Here is a 23228-nt window from a genome sequence, read left to right on the forward strand (position 1 = left end):
TAAAATTGTCTTCATATCAACTGTATACTAGCATATGATAACAATTCAATGCTTAAAATTACATTCATATGGTTGGTTCTTGATTGAAGCAAAGGTGTTTGAATATGCCGCTTCTTGTATAAATGACGTCATTAAGATCAAGCCAAAAACAGACGAATTTTCCGGGAAAAAAAAAGATAAAGTTCCTCGTGTCATCGTAAAGGACACACTCATCAAATGATTTTAGCTAATAAGATAAAAAGCTTTATTTTATATTTCACATACATGTGTGGATATCGTAAAATTGTTCATAATTGCATATTTTCTTATTGTTTGAAATTAAAGTCGTGTTCCTGCTTCACTTTTTTGTGTTGTCTTGCATTTCTCAGAATTCGGAAACCAGCCCATGTGAGTGTGACGACGTTGACAATAATTTCGTATCTATAATAGTGCTTATAATTATTTTGTGACACCTCGTTCCTTATAAAATAGTATTAACGTCATAAGGTTGCGAGGTTGGTTTTTTGTTTTTGGTGGCTTATATGACTAAATCCTAACAAATTCAGAAAACACTGTAGACCTGTTTTGTAACCTACAGCACACGGAGCTGTATTCCTACACTGACCGAATCACTGTAAATTGCAGTTTACAGTTATCGTATCAAAAATTTGGTTTACTTACGACATATAGGCAATTGCAACACAGAATGTAAATATTGATGTATAGATTAAATAATACCAATGTTAAAACAGGTATGGCGACCTCGCTAAACCCTATTTGAATCTATGGTTAAAGTGTGTGTGTTACAAGAGCGTGTATGATACTGTTTTCTACAGGAATCTGCTTGATAGTCTTTGTAACAAGCGTCTGTGTGAAACTGTTTACAAGAGCCTGTTTGATACTGTTTTCTAAAAGAGCATAATTATGTGATACTGTTTCCTACAAGCATCTGTATGATAATGTTAGCTACAAGCATATGTATGATAATGTTAACTACAAGAGCCTGTGTGATACTGTTTGCTACAACCATCTGTATGATATTGTTTGCTTCAACTATTTGTATGCTACAAGAATATGTGTGGTCATGTTTGCTACAAGATAGTGTATTTTTCCGAGAAGGCTACATGAAAGTACGTGCATCTTGTATAGAAATACAAATCTTTCAGTCGTCTTACACTTTAATATGTGGTTTTGAGTTCATCAATTAAGACGTCATCAGCCTTTGCTTTAAGCATCATTAGACATACAAATTAAATCACTTGAAAATACAAGTCATAATTTCATTAACGTCTGATCTGAATATGTATATCATGTAGATCCGTGCATGTCTATATCGGTCATTATTTACATAGGTTCATCAAGGCTTAAATTGTTGTCTGCAAATATACGAATGTTCGTTTAATTACTGCCAACATCTAAACGTGTATTGAATCATTTTAATAAAAACATGTTTACCATTGACCGAGGTGTTACTTGCTTTTTTGTGCATAGTGCATCATATCTTCTTCAATATACTATAACCCTCTACAGCACGCCAGGTATCGAAATACCCGCTTTAAAAGGAAATAAGAAATAGTTCATTGTAATAGCTTTATATTGACCAATCTGAGGGTAATCATGAAAATAAGCATGACAGATAATAAGTAAATGGTTATCAATTGTCCTGCCACAAGTGTTATTTGTTTTTTATTGTTACGTCATAACACGGCTTATATAATTGTTCTGACATTCCTACCGACAGACAGGATCATCTTGAGTACTTTTTATAACTTCGGTGTGGTCAGTGATGTTAAGGGCCTAATGAGTCCAAAAAAAGAAAAAAACAGCAATTAACTCATTTTGGCTCTAAATCTCAGTTTGTGTTGAAAGGTGCTAATATATTGCCTATTTTGTAGAATCCTTTCAACAAAAGGTTTATTCACATCTTCGGTAGAGGAATTACATTTAAACATAAAGAAAAGAGAACCGTAAAAACTATCAGTTTATTTTGGATTTGTGATGTACAGGGAAGAAGTTTACATCAACAACAAGCGATGAAGCCATGAATCAGTTTGCAGTTTGAGATTTTGAAGTCTGTAATTTACTGTGACGTCTCACCAGTCTAGAGCAGGAAGTTGTCATTAAGGCAAGAGATTCCCCGCTAGAGAACGGGATCGAAATAGATTTGACCAGAAATGAATTAATATACAGACTTACCCATCCGACATCCTGTTCACTGGCGTCAGTGTGTCGGCACACAGGAATCGTCTGACAAGATGAAAAGGATTGTTTACATGAGTTCCATGCCGTCGTCTTATTTCCTCCATGTTCGTATCGTATATATTACACAATTTCATTACACCAGGTACAGTTCTGTTACACGTCCTGCCGGTGTTTGGTACCTCAGTACTCACAGATTGATAGTCATCCTTGTTATAGGTCTAAAAACAGCAAAAGAATAGCGACACGTGAAAAGGAAAAATTGATATCACGAGGCCAAAATATTAACAATATTTACACGACATTGTGTACATGTGCATTTAATCTTCTGCTTCATCGACAACATGTTTGAAGAAGTACTGGGTTGATTAGCTTAGATGTATGGAGTAAAGGTCATCTGTTTGTAAAATGTCAACAGGATGCATCATTTGTGTGTTAAGATGATTCGTCTGAATATGAAGGGAACCTGAAACAGAAATCATATCAAATTAATTTTCTATATAGTATAATATGTTCTGGTTATTCTCAAGAGGGTTTAGTTTCGCGATTTCGATATTTTTTTCTGTTGCACATATCCCATTAATACGTTATACATCACAATAAAGCACGTGTGGGGGGGAATGTTCGCGGTCAAATGGCAATCGGTAAATTGTCCTCTCGCGTAACTTACCATAAATTAGAAATTCCTCGAGGGACTGTTTACGACTGTTTTTGTGTCAACAATTAGCCGATGTATTCCGTCAGGCATTAATACACTGCAGAACCTTGATAACATGCAGAACAATTAAGCTGATCTATCAATCTTAAAATGTGAACGTGCTTAATGGCGGTATTGCCGCATATGTAGTCTTGAAAGGACAGCTTCATCTATCGTGTCTCCTACTGGTAACGCATGGTCCAACAATAGGATAAGCCGTCAACAATGGTCCGTCAGACTATTGTTGTTGCTAATTCGTTTAATGATACTTGCTATGGAAGGATTAAATTCTGTGAAATACAGTCTAATATTTTCTGGATGTCGGTGAGCGTTACTAAAACAGTCCCATCTTGCCTTTCATTCCCACTTATTATTGACTAGATGGGATCAGAGGACAGGACACTAAAGACGTGATATTACGGAGGACGATGCTCTGTATGCGTGTACATTTGAGTTACGATAATCCCCTGGAATTCCGATAATGAGAACGAACAGGTCATTAGTTTGGTTGTGTTGCGGTTTTCAATCTCATCTTAAGCCAAATTATTGTAATTACTTCAGCTGTCGAACCAGACGGGGTGTTACTAACATCATATGCATATGCTGCAGCTACGTTTTTGCGCAGCCGCAGAAGGATTGTTTATACTCCACATGCGTGAATAGGTGTTGAAATGGACGTCTAATGAGACACAAACCAACTGAAAGTTTTGTGATGCATGTATCTATAGATCTGATGAAGCATAGGATCATGCGAACAATTCCTTAATAACTAATAATAATAATTTTTTTAATAGTTTTATATACCGCTGTACCTCAGCAATACAGCCGTCTTAAAGTGGTTCACAATTTATCATTTCTGTTTATTGGTCCTTTAGCAGCCAGTCAATGTTTTCCTCGACACCCTGGGGAGCATACAGCCGGAGCTGCCATTCCGGCGCTGACAACTTACACACGACATTTGCTGCACTACCCTGTCATGTAATGAATTACAGCTGAGTCGACTGGAAGCGTAATACTAATAAATAAATCAGGTCATATTTACTTACTGGAACAATAAAGACTGTAATAAACAAAGGCCTTATCGACCTAGAAAAACGACATTATCTGTTTTGATATTAGTACAGCTGACGAGTCCTAGAACGACAAAACAACTATGGTAGTTTAAAAGGGAAAAATAGAAGTCTGTTATAATAGATTCCCTGTATAGTTGCAGCTGCAACTGGTCAGAACATTTGAAAGATACTTCCACAAAACAAATATTCATTTAAATAGAGTATCGTAAGTTATCTATATTCTTCCACCAACATATCCAAATACAATACAACTGCAAGATGCATGTCAGCCGAGCGGACAATAAAATGCGGATTGTTTAATTAATATTACTTTTACCAGTAACAGTAGATAAAATGACATTTTGGTTTTAAAATGATCAAAATCAATATTCATGTTTCAGACTGAAATACACCCACCGTGTTGAAAACACCTCCCATCGCCATGCCTTTACGGTGCAGTTTAATTTATTTTGACTCTACTCTATCTAACTCTCAATTTGTTTCATATAATACGTATCTTTTGTACAATCATTTTAGATTGCAGGTGATAGACAATGCTGGTGGACTTTACAGGTCCTAAAGTTGATCGTAACATTTCACGTTTTAATTCATTTAAATAGTGACATTGGTCAGATCACGTGTGCTGAACCATATAGTTTGATATCCAACATTGTATAATATGAAATTGATTGAATTATGGGTTGTCGTCTCACCATCCAGGATTTGACATTTCTTTCGACCATTTTCAAATGTTTGTGGTTGTCTCCCAGGTATGAACACTTTAGGTCATCAACACGTCACTGACGAGTCCTAGAAGAATTAAGTCACTGCATGAGGTCCCTAACATGACGGACAAGTCTTAGAAAGACGAACAACTGTATGGTGTCCCTATCATCACTGACGAGTCTCAGAAAGACAAACAGCTGTATGGTGTCAATAACATCACTGACGAGTCCTAGAAGGACGAACAGCTGTATGGTGTCCATAACATCACTGACGAGTCCTAGAAGGACGAACATCTGTATGGTGCAGTTATCAATTTATTCTGAATTAACTTTAACTCTCAATTTGTTTTGAAATATGCTTATATATTATATGTCTTTTATATATTCACCAAGCAAGAAAAAACTCCATCCATAGTTCATATAACACGAGATAGATATAAAATGTTTAAAATATCATGAGTACGAAACTCACACCAGAAGCAGTAGAGGAAACTGATAGCAAGGTGGTGAGTGGATAAGGAAAGACAAATAGGCGTCTGTGAATGTGACAGACAAAACGCCTGAGACACGAGTCGATTGTTACAAAAGTACCCCTAGCTGGTGTAATGGTGAAACAATCGGCGTGCAAACAAATTAAAGATAAGTCTATCACTGACAGGAACGCGGCTTGACACCAGTATAACACCTCAGAGGAGCAAGGCAAGAAGCGCTGGTCAATCGCAGAGAAGTACGTAACGCTGGACAACCTCAGAGACGCACGGAACGCTAGACAACCACAAAGGAGTGCGGAACGCTGGACAACCACCGAGGAGTAAGTAACGCTGGACAACAACAGAGGCGTGCGGAACGCTAGACAACCACAGAGGAGTGCGGACAGCTGAACAACCACAGAGGAGTGCAGAACGCTGGACAACCACAGAGGAGTGCGGAACGCTGGACAACCACAGAGGAGTGCGGAACGCTAGACAACCACAGAGGAGTGCGGACAGCTGAACAACCACAGAGGAGTGCGGAACGCTGTACAACAACAGAGGAGTGCGGAACGCTAGACAACCACAAAGGAGTGCGGAACGCTGGACAACTGCAGAGGAGTGCGGAACGCTCGACAACCACAAAGGAGTGCGGAACGCTGGACAACCACAGAGGAGTTAGTAACGCTGGACAACAACAGAGGAGTGCGGAATGCTAGACAACCACAGAGGAGTGCGGAACGCTGGACAACAACAGAGGAGTGCGGAACGCTAGACAACCACAGAGGAGTGCGGAACGCTAGACAACCACAGAGGAGTGCGGACAGCTGAACAACCACAGAGGAGTGCGGAACGCTGTACAACAACAGAGGAGTGCGGAACGCTCGACAACCACAAAGGAGTGCGGAACGCTGGACAACCACAGAGGAGTAAGTAACGCTGGACAACAACAGAGGAGTGCGGAATGCTAGACAACCACAGAGGAGTGCGGAACGCTGGACAACCACAGAGGAGTGCGGAACGCTGGACAACCACAGAGGAGTGCGGAACGCTAGACAACCACAAAGGAGTGCGGAACGCTGGACAACTGCAGAGGAGTGCGGAACGCTCGACAACTACAAAGGAGTAAGTAACGCTGGACAATCGCAGTTAGGCACGGAACGCTGGACCACTGCAGAGGAGTAAAAACCTTAATGAGAAAATAGAAGAATACCAAGGTCCAAATCGGTCACGATCTTTATATTACTGTACTTTTGAGTCTGTTCCAGTAATTTAAAGTATATTATGACCGAGTGCGGTGTCCTTCTGTATGTCTTCGGCAGTATGCTACCATAGGGTAGCACTATAAAGTCGGCATCAGTGGAGAAAATACCAATATACTTCAGGCTCTCAAAACTCGCACACATTCACCACACACATGCATCTCACAAAAACGGAAGTCCTCCCTTTTATAGCAATAGCTTGATAGGTATAGAATAATTAAAACCAACACCAAACCATAATTGTATAAAAAGAGGCGAGGGTTCACAAATAAGCCGACGACACGCATTTGATAAAAAGACAACTCTGATGGAAAGTCGCAATCACCAGTATTGTGCTGATCAGAGCGGGTGCGCTAACCCCATGATTTAGTCAGTTTCTTACTTACGGGTATTGGATCATTTTAAAAGATAGTTGAATATGCATGTATATTCTGAACCGCTTCACTAGTTTGTAAACTTCACATTTAGTGTATCAACTCATTAATATCATTGGATTGAATAAAGATAAGATACACATACTCCTTTACATATAAATTTAGGTACTAACTGACCGACCGTGTGCTTACCTGTATAACAGACTTGGCGTTTTAGAATGCCGACCTAAAGGCACCACCTAGTAGAAAGTACAACGTTAGAAAGCTGCAGTCTATGGTTTTGGTACAGCAGTTGTCAGCATTTCTCATGTCGTATGGAGTAGTAGAGGATACTAAAGGGAGTCCTAAGGTCGTGTAGAAAAGTGCAATTGTTGGAGTCCTTCCGTTTGTACCGATTATGGATTGGATATCAGCTTCCGCTGCAAACGTGACCAAAGAGCTTTCCAGCTTTTTTCAATGTAAAGAGACAGTGTACGCCGGAATTTCAGTGACGATTCGTACACCACGAGAGAATCCACACTCACATTTCACATCCACATTCGGTAAAAGAGGCTTGCTCTGCATTATGCTTTGCAAATCAAACGAAAAATATATTTCAACCTTCTTGGGTTTTTTTAGAACTTTTTTTTTTACATTTTCCGACAACCCAAAAAAAATTACTACAAAAACTATTAAAATGATTTCTATACAAAAACAAATTCGTTTTTAGTCCTAGTATGATACTAAAATTTTGCACAACATGTATCTTAGACAATTTAGTGTATAAATAATATTCCGAGAACTGTTTTGAACATAATGACATTGTTTTAGCTATGTATTGTGGAATAAATAATTAGTAATAATTACATTTTTTTTTATTTTGATGATTAACTTTCATAATTAAGTGGAGCCGTATCATGGTCATTTGGCTTGGCCATTTTTTTTAAATCTGTAAATTAGAATAGCTAAATCTTCTCTATCCTCGACGAAAGAGCACCGTTATAAATCACCTGCTAACATTCGATACTCTTGGGCACATGTCGCATGTCATGTCCGAGGAAATGATGTTAGTTCTTATGTCGTATTTTGTGGGTAATCCTGTTGAAATATATCTAGAAAGATAGGGAGAAGAAAAAACATTTACAGATTCGAGTCCTCTTGATTAACTACCTTTTCAATCATTGGGGAGCAATCACCGCTCCCTAGCCGCCATCTTTAACTCTATAGCACGCTATTCTCAAATTACGCGCTTATATTATACTGCCATTTGAGGAGAAAGTGACGCATGCGCAATTTACTAATGACTTCCGTGTGCCGAGGTGTACTTTAGGCTTAAGCAAGTCTAATGTCCTCCTGCAGTTTTAATGTCGTTTCAGAAGCTTTTCATTACCGAGCTTGGGCTAACACATCTCGCCACTACTGTTCCTGTCAATTAGAGCCATTGGTAGGGCGTTGGATACACTAGCATCGTCAACAGCTTAGGGCGGATTACTGAAACTGAAGTGACAAGTTAAATGTGTTTGTTTTTATCTAACTTCACTGCTAAGATGGCAGAAGTGATCTGGTATTCTCTTATCCTGTGTAACGTAGGAGATTCTAAGGTAATGGACGACGCGTTTATATCATTTTAATAGGACGGTTCAAGTGAACCGAGGCCTTTAGGACCAATATGTAGCTAATTAGCTTGATCCAATCTAGCAAACCTTGCAAACGGTAATAATATTACATAAACTAGGACAGATCATAAACATGTATCAAGTTTGACATTTTGAAGAATACGAGGATTTTTTGTAATTCTGTGGAAGGCACAAAATCTGCAATGATATAAATCAATTCCGATTGCAAATGTAGGCGTTCTCCGAAAGAATAAGAACATGCCATTTCGTTGTGCGTGCTATGCATTCATTCATCTTATCGCGAAAATGGCATATGTCATCTAAAACCTTTCAGATCTTCCTCTTTAAAAAAACACCAATTTCATCTAAAGGTAAAAAAAAATGTTAAAAAAAGGAAAAGCAAAAAATAAAAGAAACAAAAATACTATACACAAATAAACAAAGTTCAAGTTGAGGACGCTAAATGTCATTTCTGACCATGAATATCCCCCATGACTAGCGCAAATGTCACAGTGATTTATCCTGGAATCATATCTTACCACGAATCTCTAATCAGTATTAACACTTATATTTTGTTTTAACAGTTAAATTCTGGTGCCATCCCTTACAATAAATCTCCTCTCTGTTTTAACAGTTGTATTCTGGTGTTTTCTCTTACAAACGATCTCTCCTCTGTTTTAACAGTTGTATTCTTATGTTATCTCTTACAAACGATCTCTCCTATGTTTTAACAGTTGTATTCTGATGTTATCCCGTTCAATAAATCTCTCCTCTGTTTTAACAGTTGTATTTTGATGTTATTCCGTTCAATCGATCTCTCCTCTGTTTTAACAGTTGTATTCTTATGTTATTCCGTTCAATCGATCTCCCCTCTGTTTTAACAGTTAAATTCTTATGTTATTCCGTTCAATCGATCTCTCCTCTGTTTTAACAGTTGTATTCTTCTGATGGTATCCCTAACAATGAAACTCTCCTCTGTATAAACAGTTGGAATCAGGTGTCATCTCTTACAAACGATCTCTCCTATGTTTTAACAGTTAAATTATGATGTTATCTCGTTCAATCGAACTCTCCTCTGTTTTAACAGTTAAATTATGATGTTATCCCGTTCAATCGATCTCCCCTCTGTTTTAAGAGTTGTTTAAGAAATAATTGTTATTTTTTTGTTGTTCACTGGTGTATGAACGGCATTTTTTGACAGATATTTTAAATGAATATCTCCTCTGTTTAAACAGTTGTATTCAGATGACATGTCTTACAATGAATCTCTCCTCTGTTTAAACAATTGTATTCTTGTGAAATCGCTTACAATGAATATCTCCTCTGTTTAAACAGTTGTATTCACGTGTCATATCTAACAATGAGGAGAGATTCATTTTAAGAAATGGCATCAGAATACAACTGTACGTTGTACCAAATATCAGTGATACATCCAATGGCCATCTCATTTCACGAAGAGATGTTTGGATGGACACACAGGAGGGTAGATATTAATTATACATTGTAAAGGATTACAATCTGATATTAATAGGATATGTAATGATTAGACCGATGATACCAAGGTTGAAATGTTACTAAATATGTTTGTATCATTAAACTACATAACAATAACTGTAAAATGAGTAGAACATCAGTAACAATTGGAACAATAATGATCCATTATTAGCAATCCTTACAATTATATAAACATTGATATAATCATACCAACATGCTATCAAGCATTCCATGGTGACAAGCCTATATATGTATTCACCATACTCCAAAACTCCCCCTTTAAAATATGCTAGGAAATTTTTCGTTCATGAAGTTAAGATTAGGGGCCGCGGTGGCCGAGTGGTTAAGGTGTCCCGACATTTTAACACCAGCCCTCCACCTCTGGGTTGCGAGTTCGAAACCTACGTGGGGCAGTTGCCAGGTACTGACCGTAGGCCGGTGGTTTTTCTCCGGGTACTCCGGCTTTCATCCACCTCCAAAACCTGGCACGTCCTTAAATGACCCTGGCTGTTAATAAGACGTTAAACAAAAACAAACCAAAATCATGAAGTTAAGCGTCAGTAAAAACATATTTTCCGTTTTGACATAGTCCTCGCCAGTGATTTCTATCAGAGCTTACTACCTTAACCTGGATATTTGAAATTTGTGCTTGAAAACCTTGTCGTCTGCACGCACGTGTCACTAAAATTAGTCTACATGCCTGAAGCACATGCTTCGCGTGTGGAAGCCAAAAATGAAAGTCTGGTGATGTCAAATCTTCGTATGTTTTGTCTAGTCAGTGTCCAGTATAATTCCAATTGTACCACCACAACTTCACAGCTGAGACGACCCAATGTTCCACGCTGTTTTGTATTCAAGCATCTAGAAACTATGTGTCTAGCCCTTTCTTCTTGTCATCTATTTGTCGTATGAAATAGACAGGAAGTGGTTATTTTATACTCTTTTTCCCTTCAATTTTCTGATTCTACCTTTTATTTATCATTTATTTGTTTCTCATAATATCTAAGAAACAAAAATGCTTCATAATGAATGAAACAGAATGTATAACAACAATTAACACTGTTTAGCTTTCTGAAAATGTATAAATGTTAGTAGATAATGAAATATAACATTCCTTTTATTTACCATATTTAAATAAATATGATCAGAGGCAAAAGCGTCTAGTTTGCATTCAAAATGATGATATATATATATATATTGTTTTTATAGCTGTTTCAGTTGTTTTGGCGGTAAAAAAATACAAATACAACCCAGTCACTCTTTACTGGATATAGATAACCATGAATACTTGTAGGTATACAGGAAGTGTAGAGTATCATTCTCACTGCTGACGATTGTTGGAAGATTGACATGTTTACGAAGCGAGCAGTATCACAATAGGTATTATCACGTGTATTATCATGTTGTCGTGTATAAAATCAAGCAAGAAATGAAGATAAGATCTGACCAAAGCTACAAGATTGGCCGTTGTACGAGTCAAAAAGTGTTCCTTACATGGACACAAATGCGACTTCTGTAGATCAAAAGAATGTCGAAATTGACAGCTTAATATATGTCCATCAGGTCTTCATTACAGAAGTTGTAGATGAAGATGGATGGAGCTTCATCGGAAAGAGAGAAATGGTCAGCTAGTTAAAACAATTGGCACACATTTAATAACCATATAAACTTTTATCCGTGTTAGATATGAAAATAAACCAAAAACTAGAGAATCATATAGGGATATAGAGGTTCATCCTGGGGGACATTAATCCATTATGTTTAGTATATTTCAAAAACTGGTAAAACAGCTTCAATGAGTATTTGTATCAATATTACAAGCGGCCTCGCCGAAAGCTTGATGCACATCTGAACAAAGATCTACAGTACGAAAATGATATAGGAAGATAAATCAGGGAAAAATGATTAAACACATCAAACTGCACAAAATGTTATCATCTTAAGGACGTAACGTCATCGACGGTTCTAAGAGGTTCAATGCGACTGAGATAATGTTTAACGGACAAACAAAGCCTTTATCCAGGAACCGTTCAAGTCCAAACTAAGGTATAATACATACAAGTGTAAACGTATAGACACTTTTTCGGTTGAGGGAATGCAGTGGATGGGTGAAAGCATCAATGAAAAGGTGCAAAAATTTGACATGCTTATAAACGGATCCAATGAGTGTTAAATATAAAAACAAGAAAGTATTGCTTCTTGTCAAAATAAACCGACATTAAAGTATTAGCAGGAGAAACACAAACAAATGTTTAAAAATACAGGATATAAACATTATTTAGAGAAAAGTGCTTGCTTAAGCTTGAAGTCCGCCGAGCAGATCGCTGCAACGATTCTGAAATCACCGGCTTAGTATTTGCTATTTAATGATATCCTTTTCACTAATGAACTGTTTTTGTGTAGCCCGAATTCGCAAAGTACTCACAAGAACACCAAGGGAAATGATACCGCAGAACAGGACAACAGTGCCATTTTGGGAGCTTTTATATGTGACAGAACAGAACGTGTATTGTGCTCGAGTAAACGAGAAACATCTCTAAGTAACTGCTCCGGTACCGTGAGTAGAGACAAAGCCCCCACACCAGTGAATTTATTGTGGGTTCCATTATCACGTTCCGGTCTATTGAAAGTGACAGCCATTCCCGGGCTTTCGACGCCATATTGATTATTGGAACGTTGGTCACCTCTTTGCTACACCCACTCATACCACCAATTCACTTAAATATTTTAATGTTTTAACTTTCAAATTCAATACTTTTTCATTCTAGCCCTTTTTAATGTATTTTGTACATGGCATGCACTCTACTGCACTATCTTTATTGTGTATAGGAACATCAATGGTTAGCAACACAGCCTCCGTTGTAAGGAAACTCAAAATACAGAACCTCCTTTTACCTAGAGAGGGAGAGGTAGATATTTTTTTTTATCTTGATTATCTTCTTTTAGTTTAGTATGTAGTAACACCTAGCAACGTGTAGTCCGCAACACCTCATATCAATATATGCCACATTTTCTGATTATCATATGGCCTTGTATAATATATTGTACTCCATGTCAATGAAGGTTTGGTCTTAACCTAATTAATCCATATATATTACTCATTTCAATACATTTCCAAGGCAATTCAAATTAAATAAAGTAACACCATGTCTAGCTTGGACCATCTAGCTGCAACTGCTTCAGGAGCGACAGCTGGGAAGTTCTATCACCCAATATCATCGGAGTCGAATCCTCTCGGGACCCCACTAAAACTCAGAATATCATCTCCTAGCACGGATTTGAGGAACATGGGAGGGGTACGTAAATATATACATTAGATAGGAAGAATCTGAATGGCTGCAATAAGCCGGAAATTGAATTCGACATAAAAGATGAAAACCTTATCAACCTGTCAATAGCTTTGAGCTGTACCAGAATGTGTCCGTCACTTATTTTGAAGTAATGCAAAATACGTGTCTTTCTCCCAATTCAAAAGATTGAATGGTAGGAACATATGAAGTTGCCTACCTTGACGGAACATTTAAGCAAATTGAAACAGCGAGTGAGCAAAGATTGAAGCAGACGAGTCTTAGAGGAGATGCAGTGAGTCACTCTGCCCGATACAATCCCCATCGACCAGACAGTCATCCATCAGGCTTCAACAAGGAAAGCAAGGAAGAGGACACGATTGACTGTAACAAGTATGGTCACTGGATTCATTATTATTGCGATGGTCGCACATTCGATTACTTCAATGACAAGACAGATGAAAACAGACTTCACACCAGCCTAAATCTTTGATCACACATGCGTAAAACAACGTAGCCTAAAGTAGATAAGACATCTCATCATAGTAACATGAACATTTGAATGTCAATTTGTTAAAATGGTGAGTTTGCAGCCTTTTTCAGAAATAGGCATATTTTACCCCAAACTCAACGGTTGAACATTTTTTCATAAAAGCAGTCTTCTTGCCACTTCAAGAATACTTTATATTGTCTAATAAGAGCATTTTTGATGTTTTAAATACCTCCTTATATGCCATATTTGTGTGATATCATTCACGACCGCCATTTGCAATTCAAGGTCAAAATAAAAACAGCGTTTATACATATAATAACGTCAAAGCTGGTCAAACCAATGCTCCTATTTTGTGCTTTAGACACTTGTGTGCAAAACGACATGGCAAGTTTGTGTAATATATGGGATACAAATGAGTTAATTATGTCCCCCTGAAACATGCATTTTTCTTACGTTTTGTTGAAATTTACAAACAGCTTAACAAATTACATGTCAACATTAAGTCCCACGGTTTGCCATGATACATACTAAAAGTTCATCATGTTACTTCTGTGACATTGCACCATAACAGGGATTTATAGGCCTGTACAATATCAATATTTTGACTGGATTTGCTGTTTAGATGCCCCTTAATTCACATTAATTTCCCGCGCGGTTCGCTATTTACTCATATGCCATGCTGAATACAGCTGAAAGAGATATAGCCTTTGCGATGTTAATGAATAGTCACAGACAAACGGCTGTTGCACGGCATTTTGGTGTTGCCCAGTGTACAATTAATTGTCTCTATAAACGTTTTCATGCTAATAGGTTAGTTTCTGATTGTCCAAGGAGTGGATGTCCACGTGCTTACGTATAACTACCGCACAACAAGACAAGACAAGACAAGACAGAGCAATTCGATTGTTGCACCTGCGCGACAGATTCATGACTGCTGCAGAGAAAGCATTCATTATCTAAGGCGCTTGCGGTACACCAACCATTGCCCAAACTGCCAGGGTTCGCTTGCGTGCCATTAGAAATATCGCGCACCGACGTTGTGACGGCCCACCTCTTACACAAGGTAGGCTGCAAGTGCGTCTTGATGGGATACGCAGACATGGAAAAAATAGTTTTGGTATACGTCGTTGGAGGCGTGTGATGCTCACCGACGAGTCTAGATCTCTGTAACGCTCAGACGGGAAAAAAGCTTACATCACAGATAAGATGAGCGTTTCGCCCACACATGAGTGCGTAATCGTTTCAGGAGACGTCTCGCTTTGAGTAAAATCCCTCTAAGTGGCTCTTGACCAAAGCTTCAATGCCGTTAGATGCGGAGATGAGACCCTGCAACTACATGTCCTTCCATTACTTAGACGTCAAAATCCAGCTTATTCTATTGAATTCCATGCATAAGAGAATCCATGCAGGATTTCGTGCAAGAGTATCCACACTAGGTTCTGAACTGTCTTTTTTTCTATACGGGGGTATCCCACTGAGTGGTTATTGACTAGTGACGTCACATACACTTTGCTTGTACAGTATTATAAAGAGTTGACTTGTTAATTTATGTTGATTCAAATTGTGTGTATTATGTATTATTAATCGCATCACATAATGACATGATCATTGACGACCTAGAAGACGTAATATAAGGAAATATACTCACAAGATTTTAACGTGTGACTTTTACTGCTCGACCATCCAAGATCCGTCTAACTGCAAGGACATTTTGCTGGCGATGTTTCCAGAGGTCGACGAGAATTACCCAAGATAACAAACATTGTTATCATTATGGCACACACTGTGAACAGATCAACTACATGCTAGGAAAACGCGATGTTGTGTCGGGATGGAACGTGACGATCAACGACCACAACCCACTAAACGTCTCTGTTAACTCTTAAATCAACGCCTCGGATGAAAATAAGTAAAGAAAAAGCCAAAGGAGCTCGTTCATCAGGCACATTCAAGCCAAACTAGAAAAGATATATTACGATCAGGTACTAAAACATCGCGACGTTTGCTAATATGTGTGTAGCCAGTTGGATATATATATTGTGTTATATAATAACACAGGTCAGGGTTGACTGACCAACAGGTAAGTTCCCGCGCCTCATACTGCGTCATGCATTGGAATGTAAGGTATGTGTGGAAGTTGTCCTGATTGGTCATTGTAGTGAGCAGGTGAGTGTGTGCGCATGCTAAACACCTGTCAATACCCTGCACCAGCACACTTTTCCATCATTCCAGACACGGCACTCAGCATGACAACATGTTACAATGTACCAGTCATCCGTCCCTGGTAAGTCTTCTAAATATATGATCATATTACTTGTTATTTTATTGAAGATCCTACATTTGTACATGTAATCGTCTTGGTTATTTACGTTCATGTTATGTCCATCGTCGCGTGTCCGTTATTCATGTCATGTTTATACATTTGTAGGCCTTCTGATTAAACCTGAAACTTATACAAGTTGTCCGTGTGATGTTTGCCCACACACATAAGGCTACAAATGGCGCCCAACGTGGTTGAAGGCCGGGGAAGTGACCGCTAACCTTGTAGAGGACAGGCCAGTGGAAGCCCCTCCAAATTTGGTTAAAACCCCATTACTGTTAAGCAGCAGCAAGGGTGTTTACTTAAAAAGGCACATTGATTTAATCAATGATTATGACTTCACGTTGAGATTTCAGTGCCAGCCAGGTGGCGATTTCAAATTTGGTTACAATTGGTTAGTTAAGAACCTACATCAGGTTGTTAGAACCTATGGTCAAATACATGTGTATGTTTGGCTTGGTACCTGTGACCTTACAAACAAGTCCAAATCTGGTTGCATAACCTTAGCACAGAGGTCTAACACTGAATGTGAAAATTATGTGAAATCGAATGTTGACAAAATCAACAGCTTTATCGCTCAGTTTCCTTCAGTCTCTGTGACTTTCCTGGAGATACCTCCATACAGTATCAAGCTGTGGAATAAGTCTAAAGGTCATAAAAACCCTGAAATATTTGAAACAGAGGATTCGATTTTGGTCGAAAGGATTAAGATCCTGAACGATTACCTACAACAGGTTAATCAAGCTGCTGGGGTAAGCTCTGTACGGTTCCACTTGGACTTGTTGAAGTATACTAGAGCCAAACGCAAGCCGTTCGTCTGTTTTTCTTTATATAAGGACGGAATCCATCCCTCACCACTTTTAGACAGGTGTTGGATGAAACGTGTAGTATTGAAAATTTTTGAGGACTGTATAGCTTCATCATAGTAGAACTTGTGATATAGATATATATATATAAATATATCAACAATGGCAGAATCTCCTCAAGAGGAACTTGCTGCCCAGCCGGAGGTTAAATTGGGGGCCTGGACTGAGGCAGATCTAATTAAATCATTAAATGCCTTGGGGAAATATGCGATAGTTGCACTGGGTGAGGAGACACAAACTCGCAGGCTGAGAACAAGCTCAGTGATAGAGGGTAATGCCTCTTTGTACGAATTCCCATCCACAAAGCAACAAAATATTCCCAAGGTGCCTCAGTTCTCAGGTGAGTCCCTTAAGGGTGATGTCGCCTATATGGATTGGCGCTATGAGATTCGTTGTCTGATGATGGATTCAGACATATCTCCGAGTACCCTAATACAGGCCATACGTCGTTCGCTTAGAGGTGTCGCGAAGCGTTCTTTGATTTCACTCGGGAGTGAGGCATCACCTCGTGATATCCTGCATCGATTAGATTCGTTGTTTGGAGAGGTGGCCACACATGGTATGATCATGCAGGAATTTTTTAATGCTGCACAGAAGCCGGAAGAGTCTGCAACTACATTTGGCTGTAGACTCGAGTCATATTTACAAATAGCCATTGACAATGGTTCTGTAGATAAAGGAGCAAGAAATGATTTGCTCAGGCATAAATTTTGGACTTCTCTATATTCGGATAACCTCAAAAGTCAGACACGTCATAAATATGACAATATCATGTCTTTTGACCATTTGTTGAGGGAGATAAGAATAGTGGAGAAAGAGCTGGACCTGTGCTCAAGTACTGCTTGTAAGAGCCAGGATTCTTCAAAGAAGAAAAAAGCTCAGAGCCATAACGTTACTGCTGAGGTTGACCAGCAGCAGGCTACATCTGTCACGGATGTGTCTAAGGAGTTTGATCGTAAACTCAAGGCACTAGAGGAGAAATTGTCGTCTCAAATTGACTCCAAATTTGATAAGATTTTGGAGAAACTGGACTCTAGGTCTGGTCAATCCAAATCTTACCAGGGTCAAGGACAGAGCAGAGGTCGTGGTCGTGGTCGAGGTAACCACAGAGGTAAACCTAACCACGACAAACAAAAATCCTCTGATAACCCAAAAGAGTAACGGTCTCTGCGGTAGGCCAAGCGGAGACCGAATCATCTTCAGCAGGCCAAACCAACATCTTGGATAGACTTTTAGGAGTATCCAATGAAGGTGACATTTTCATCGATGGTGTTCAGGTTAAGGGCTTGATAGACAGCGGTTCAATGGTCTCTACTATCTCAGAGTCATTTTTTAAAACTTTGCCGCATGAACCTGACCTCCAAGATATATCAACCTTAGGGCTTGATGTGACAGTAGCCAATGGTTCGAACCTTAAGATCAAAGGTTTCATAGAATGTGATGTCCGATTGCCATTCCTGTCTGACAAAGTCTTTAGTGTTCTAGTACTAGTAGTACCGGACACAAATTACAATAAATCATGCCCATGTCTGATGGGTACCAATGTAATAAGACTTGTCAAAGATTTTATGAATTCCGGAAATTTTACTTTACCACCCGAGTGGAAGGTTGCTGTGGATAGCATTTCTTGTACATTCGACACCAGGTCACTAAACAAGAAAGTTCTTAAGGTTCATCCTTACCAGTCCACAGTAATCAACGGCATGGTCAGAGGACTCGATCCCGATACCTCCACTATAATCACTGAAAACAGATCCGATAACTCTAACCTTAAGTATACAGTTTGTCCACGGGTTCTCAAAGTGAAAAATAGTGTATCGAATGTGAAAGTACCTGTAAAAATTTGTAATCTCACTGCTAAACCCATCTATATACAACCCAAGTCAATTATTTGTTCTGTAAATCAGGTTAAGGTTGTTGACAATTTAGCTTCTGAATTACCAAGCATAACAGAGTTCAAGTCTTTACCTGAAGATCTTGGTATTAACTTAAACACTGAGAACCTTAGTGAAGAGCAGCTGTATAGGGTTCGTCAAGTATTGGGAAACTGGAAACAAGCATTTTCTACCAGTCCATTCGATCTTGGATGCACGGACATCATACAACATAAAATCGATCTTATCGATGAAAGGCCATTTAAACAGCCTTACAGGAAAATTCCTCCTGGTATGTATGAGGAGGTCCGTCAGCACGTGAAAGATATGCTTGAAGCGGGTGTTATTAGGGAATCAAACAGTCCATTTTCTTCGAATGTTGTGCTGGTTCGAAAGAAAGATGGTTCATTAAGATTCTGCATCGATTATCGGATGCTTAACTCGCGTACCAGGAAAGATGCATATATGCTTCCTCGATTTGATGACACCATTGATACCCTCATAGGTAGCCGCTATTTCTCGAAGTTAGATCTTCGAGCCGGCTACTGGCAAATCGAGGTGGCTGAGGAAGATCGTCCTAAAACTGCTTTCTCTGTTGGGAACTTGGGGTTTTACGAAACTAATAGAATGGGTTTCGGACTAACCTGTGCCCCAGCTAGTTTCCAACGGATGATAGAGAAGTGCATGGGAGATATGCATCTTAGAGAATGTCTCATATTTTTGGATGACATTCTCATATTCTCTCGTACCTTTGACGAACACCTGACAAGGTTAGAGTCCGTTTTTTCCAGACTAGTGCAACATGGCCTGAAACTTAAACCATCTAAGTGCGAGTTGTTTAAAACTTCTGTGACATACTTAGGGCATGTTGTGTCTGAAGAGGGCATAGCGACAGACCCTGCAAAGTTATCTGCAGTTAGGGATTGGCCACGGCCAAACAACGTAAAAGAGCTCCGCCAATGGCTTGGTTTCAGTGGTTACTACAGGCGATTCATAAAGGATTTTTCCTCAATAGCCCAGCCACTGAACAAACTCTTACAAGGTCATGACCTTACCAAGAAAAAGAAGACTGCTAAGTCTAAAGGTAAAACTAAGGTCAAGAAAAAGGCTGAATGGGTTTGGGGGGAACCCCAACAGACAGCCTTTGATACCTTAAAAGAGAAGCTATTGAGTCCCCCAGTTCTTGCTTATGCGGATTACAAAAAACCATTTATCTTGCATACTGATGCTAGTGGCCTTGGTTTAGGCGCAGTTTTGTATCAGGAACAGGATGGTGTGGAGCGAGTAATCGCATACGCTAGTCGTGGTTTAAGACCTAGTGAGCGGAATTACCCTGCTCATAAGTTAGAGTTTCTTGCTCTTAAGTGGGCGGTGACAGACAAATTCCATGATTATCTCTATGGTAACACTTTCAAGGTCGTCACTGATAATAATCCACTTACTTATGTGCTGGGTAAGGCTAAACTCGATGCCACTGGGCATAGATGGGTTGCCGCTTTAGCGAATTATAACTTTACCCTGTCGTATCGCCCTGGGAAACAAAACATTGATGCTGATGGTCTCTCACGCATGTCTGTATGTTCTGATGTTGTTCAGGCTGTTTGTCAATCAGCAGTCACAGTGGCACCACTTGTGGAATGTGTGTCGGATGATCCTGTCTCTCATATGGCCAATGAGGACACAGGTTCGGTCGATTCATTCGCTGCAGTCGACTGGAAAGTACAACAGCACCGGGACAAAGACATAGCAAGGGTTATTGACCTATTGAGAACCGGTTTTCTTCCCAGGGGGAAAAGGCTACAGGGTGAAACTGTATACGTCCAGAAGATGTTTCGCACTTGGAAGAAATTGAGTTTGCATGACGGTATACTATATCGAACCGCTTCTCTAGACGGTCAGAACGTTAAACAGTTGGTGCTCCCAAAGCAGTATCATTCCCTCGCTCTAAAGGGTGTGCATGATGACACTGGTCATCAAGGGAAGGAAAAAACACTTTGGCTGGCAAAGCAACGGTTCTACTGGCCAGGCCTAGAGAATGATGTGAACCATAAAGTTGAGACTTGTGGGCGTTGTGTACGACGAAAAGCACCAGTTAAACCTGTTGCTGAACTTATTCCTATCAGCTCTAGCCACCCTATGGAGTTGGTCTGTATAGACTTTCTCACAGCAGACAAGTGCAAGGGTGGAATAGAGGATATCCTGGTTATAACAGATCACTTCACCAGGTATGCTCAGGCAGTTCCCTGTCGCAATCAAACGGCAAGGACAACTGCGAAAGCTTTGTATGAGAACTTTATTGTTCATTATAGCTTTCCTGAGAGAATACACAGTGATCAGGGCCGCAACTTTGAGAGTAAGATCATCAAAGAACTTTGCAAACTGGCCGGTGTGAAAAAAAACCAGGACCACACCATATCATCCAATGGGAAATGGTTCTGTGGAAAGGTTTAACCAAACTCTTCTTAGGATGCTTGCCACCCTTGATGAAGATAAAAAGGCTGATTGGAAATCGTACATAGCTCCACTAGTCCAGGCCTATAACGCAACCAAAAGCGATGCCACGGGGTACTCTCCTCATTACCTCATGTTCGGATGGCATCCACGGTTGTCAGTGGACGCATTCCTGGGTACTGAACCAGGTCAGCAGGGTGCGGTTGATCACACCTCCTATGTTGGCAAGTTGCGAACTAGGATGGAAAATGCTTACAAAACCGCACAGAGTGAAGCTAAAAAGAGATCTGCTCAGAACAAGAGTCGCTATGACCGTTCTGTTCAGAACTCCAAACTGGAAATAGGAGACCGTGTACTGATACGGAACGTAGGTCTCAAGGGCAAACATAAACTGACTGACAGGTGGGAACGGGAACCCTGTGTGGTGATAAAAATACCAAACAGTGACATTCCTGTATATGAGGTGAAGTATGAATCGGGCAAAGGTCGTAACCGTACATTGCACCGTAACATGCTACTTCCCTTTAACTCCATTCCAATGGAAGTTCCTCCTAACTCGCAGAACCGAAAGGTTAAGCCTGCAAAGTATGTTGCTGTCCGAAGGGCAGAGCCCACATTACCAGTATCATCCTCAGAGTCTGATTCTGAGTCAGACTCGGAGTTTGAGTTACCTCCTGCTAGACCAACTCGTCCCCGGAAGTTGCAGAGAGTACCAAACCCTTCCATGCAAGAACCTGTGTTCAACAATTCCGATCCAATATCCGTGATAACGGAAAATGAGTTTGAACAGAGATCAAGTTTGGCAGACCTCACTAATCTGTCGAGAGACTTGCATCAGGGTCCGGTATCCAGCCTTAATGACAGTGCTGAGTCCACAGTGTACCAGGAACACGACAGTTCAGAGGTTGTTGAACCAAGAAGGTCAGCTAGACCTAGACAGCCTCCAGATCGTTATGGTCAGTGGGTGTTTCCTCTGCAGTGTTCATTACAAAATCTAGATCTGAAGTAAACCATGATTATGGATCTGTGTTAAAACATTCCTGTGATGAAATGAGTATTTTAACATTTTTATATACATTTTACAATTGATATTTAACCATACCTGTAGGGCATAACGCTCTGGATGGTAGGGACTGGCCCAACCTCCAGAGAAGTCCTAGCCAGGTGTGGTAATAATTTTTAATTTTTATTTCATCGTTGTTGTTTTTTTAACTATCACCGTTTCATGTTAGCTATATATGTGATTTACTTTTGTTTACTGTTCATGCAGTCACCTTATAGTCATGATGGTGCTGGTAGGGACTGGCCCAACCGCACAACTCGTGGCTATGTTGGACATGAACCTTTACCTGAAAAGGTCATATAATTTGGTTCTTACTGTGAACCGTGTTGGATATCTCCTTGATTCAAAACCCTATCTGTAAAGATTGGTTTAGGTCAACCTACAGTGTATACCGGTTTGTTTTGCTGTATTATATATGTAGCACCATGGTGTTACCAGCCCTGGTTACATTAAGGCTAGTGGGTTAATCCCAATATAACTGTAAATTGTGGACCCTAGTTTTAATTGCAGTTGTTTCTAGAACAATTGCTGGCTCAGCATGCCATGTATCTGTTTTAAAACTGATCCTGCGTGGTATTAATTGAGATGCCAGGAGCCATCTCATCAGGGAGGGGGAGTATGTAGCCAGTTGGATATATATATTGTGTTATATAATAACACAGGTCAGGGTTGACTGACCAACAGGTAAGTTCCCGCGCCTCATACTGCGTCATGCATTGGAATGTAAGGTATGTGTGGAAGTTGTCCTGATTGGTCATTGTAGTGAGCAGGTGAGTGTGTGCGCATGCTAAACACCTGTCAATACCCTGCACCAGCACACTTTTCCATCATTCCAGACACGGCACTCAGCATGACAACATGTTACAATGTACCAGTCATCCGTCCCTGGTAAGTCTTCTAAATATATGATCATATTACTTGTTATTTTATTGAAGATCCTACATTTGTACATGTAATCGTCTTGGTTATTTACGTTCATGTTATGTCCATCGTCGCGTGTCCGTTATTCATGTCATGTTTATACATT

General features: G+C 39.6%; 1 long non-coding RNA gene across 1 annotated transcript in view; it reads right to left on the reverse strand.

The window, feature by feature from the left end:
- Window positions 1-1430: 1430 nt before the first annotated feature.
- The window catches only part of LOC117329507, a 51084-nt gene continuing 29286 nt past the window's right edge, over window positions 1431-23228 (reverse strand). Inside the window, exons 2-3 of the long non-coding RNA XR_004533224.1 lie at window positions 2176-2399; window positions 1431-1776 (exon numbers count right to left, since the gene is read on the reverse strand). This is a non-coding gene — a long non-coding RNA (uncharacterized LOC117329507). The remainder of the gene's footprint in view (window positions 1777-2175; window positions 2400-23228) is intronic.

This window comes from Pecten maximus, chromosome 6 (assembly GCF_902652985.1).
Source record: "Pecten maximus chromosome 6, xPecMax1.1, whole genome shotgun sequence".
NCBI classification, from domain to species: Eukaryota; Metazoa; Mollusca; class Bivalvia; order Pectinida; family Pectinidae; genus Pecten; species Pecten maximus.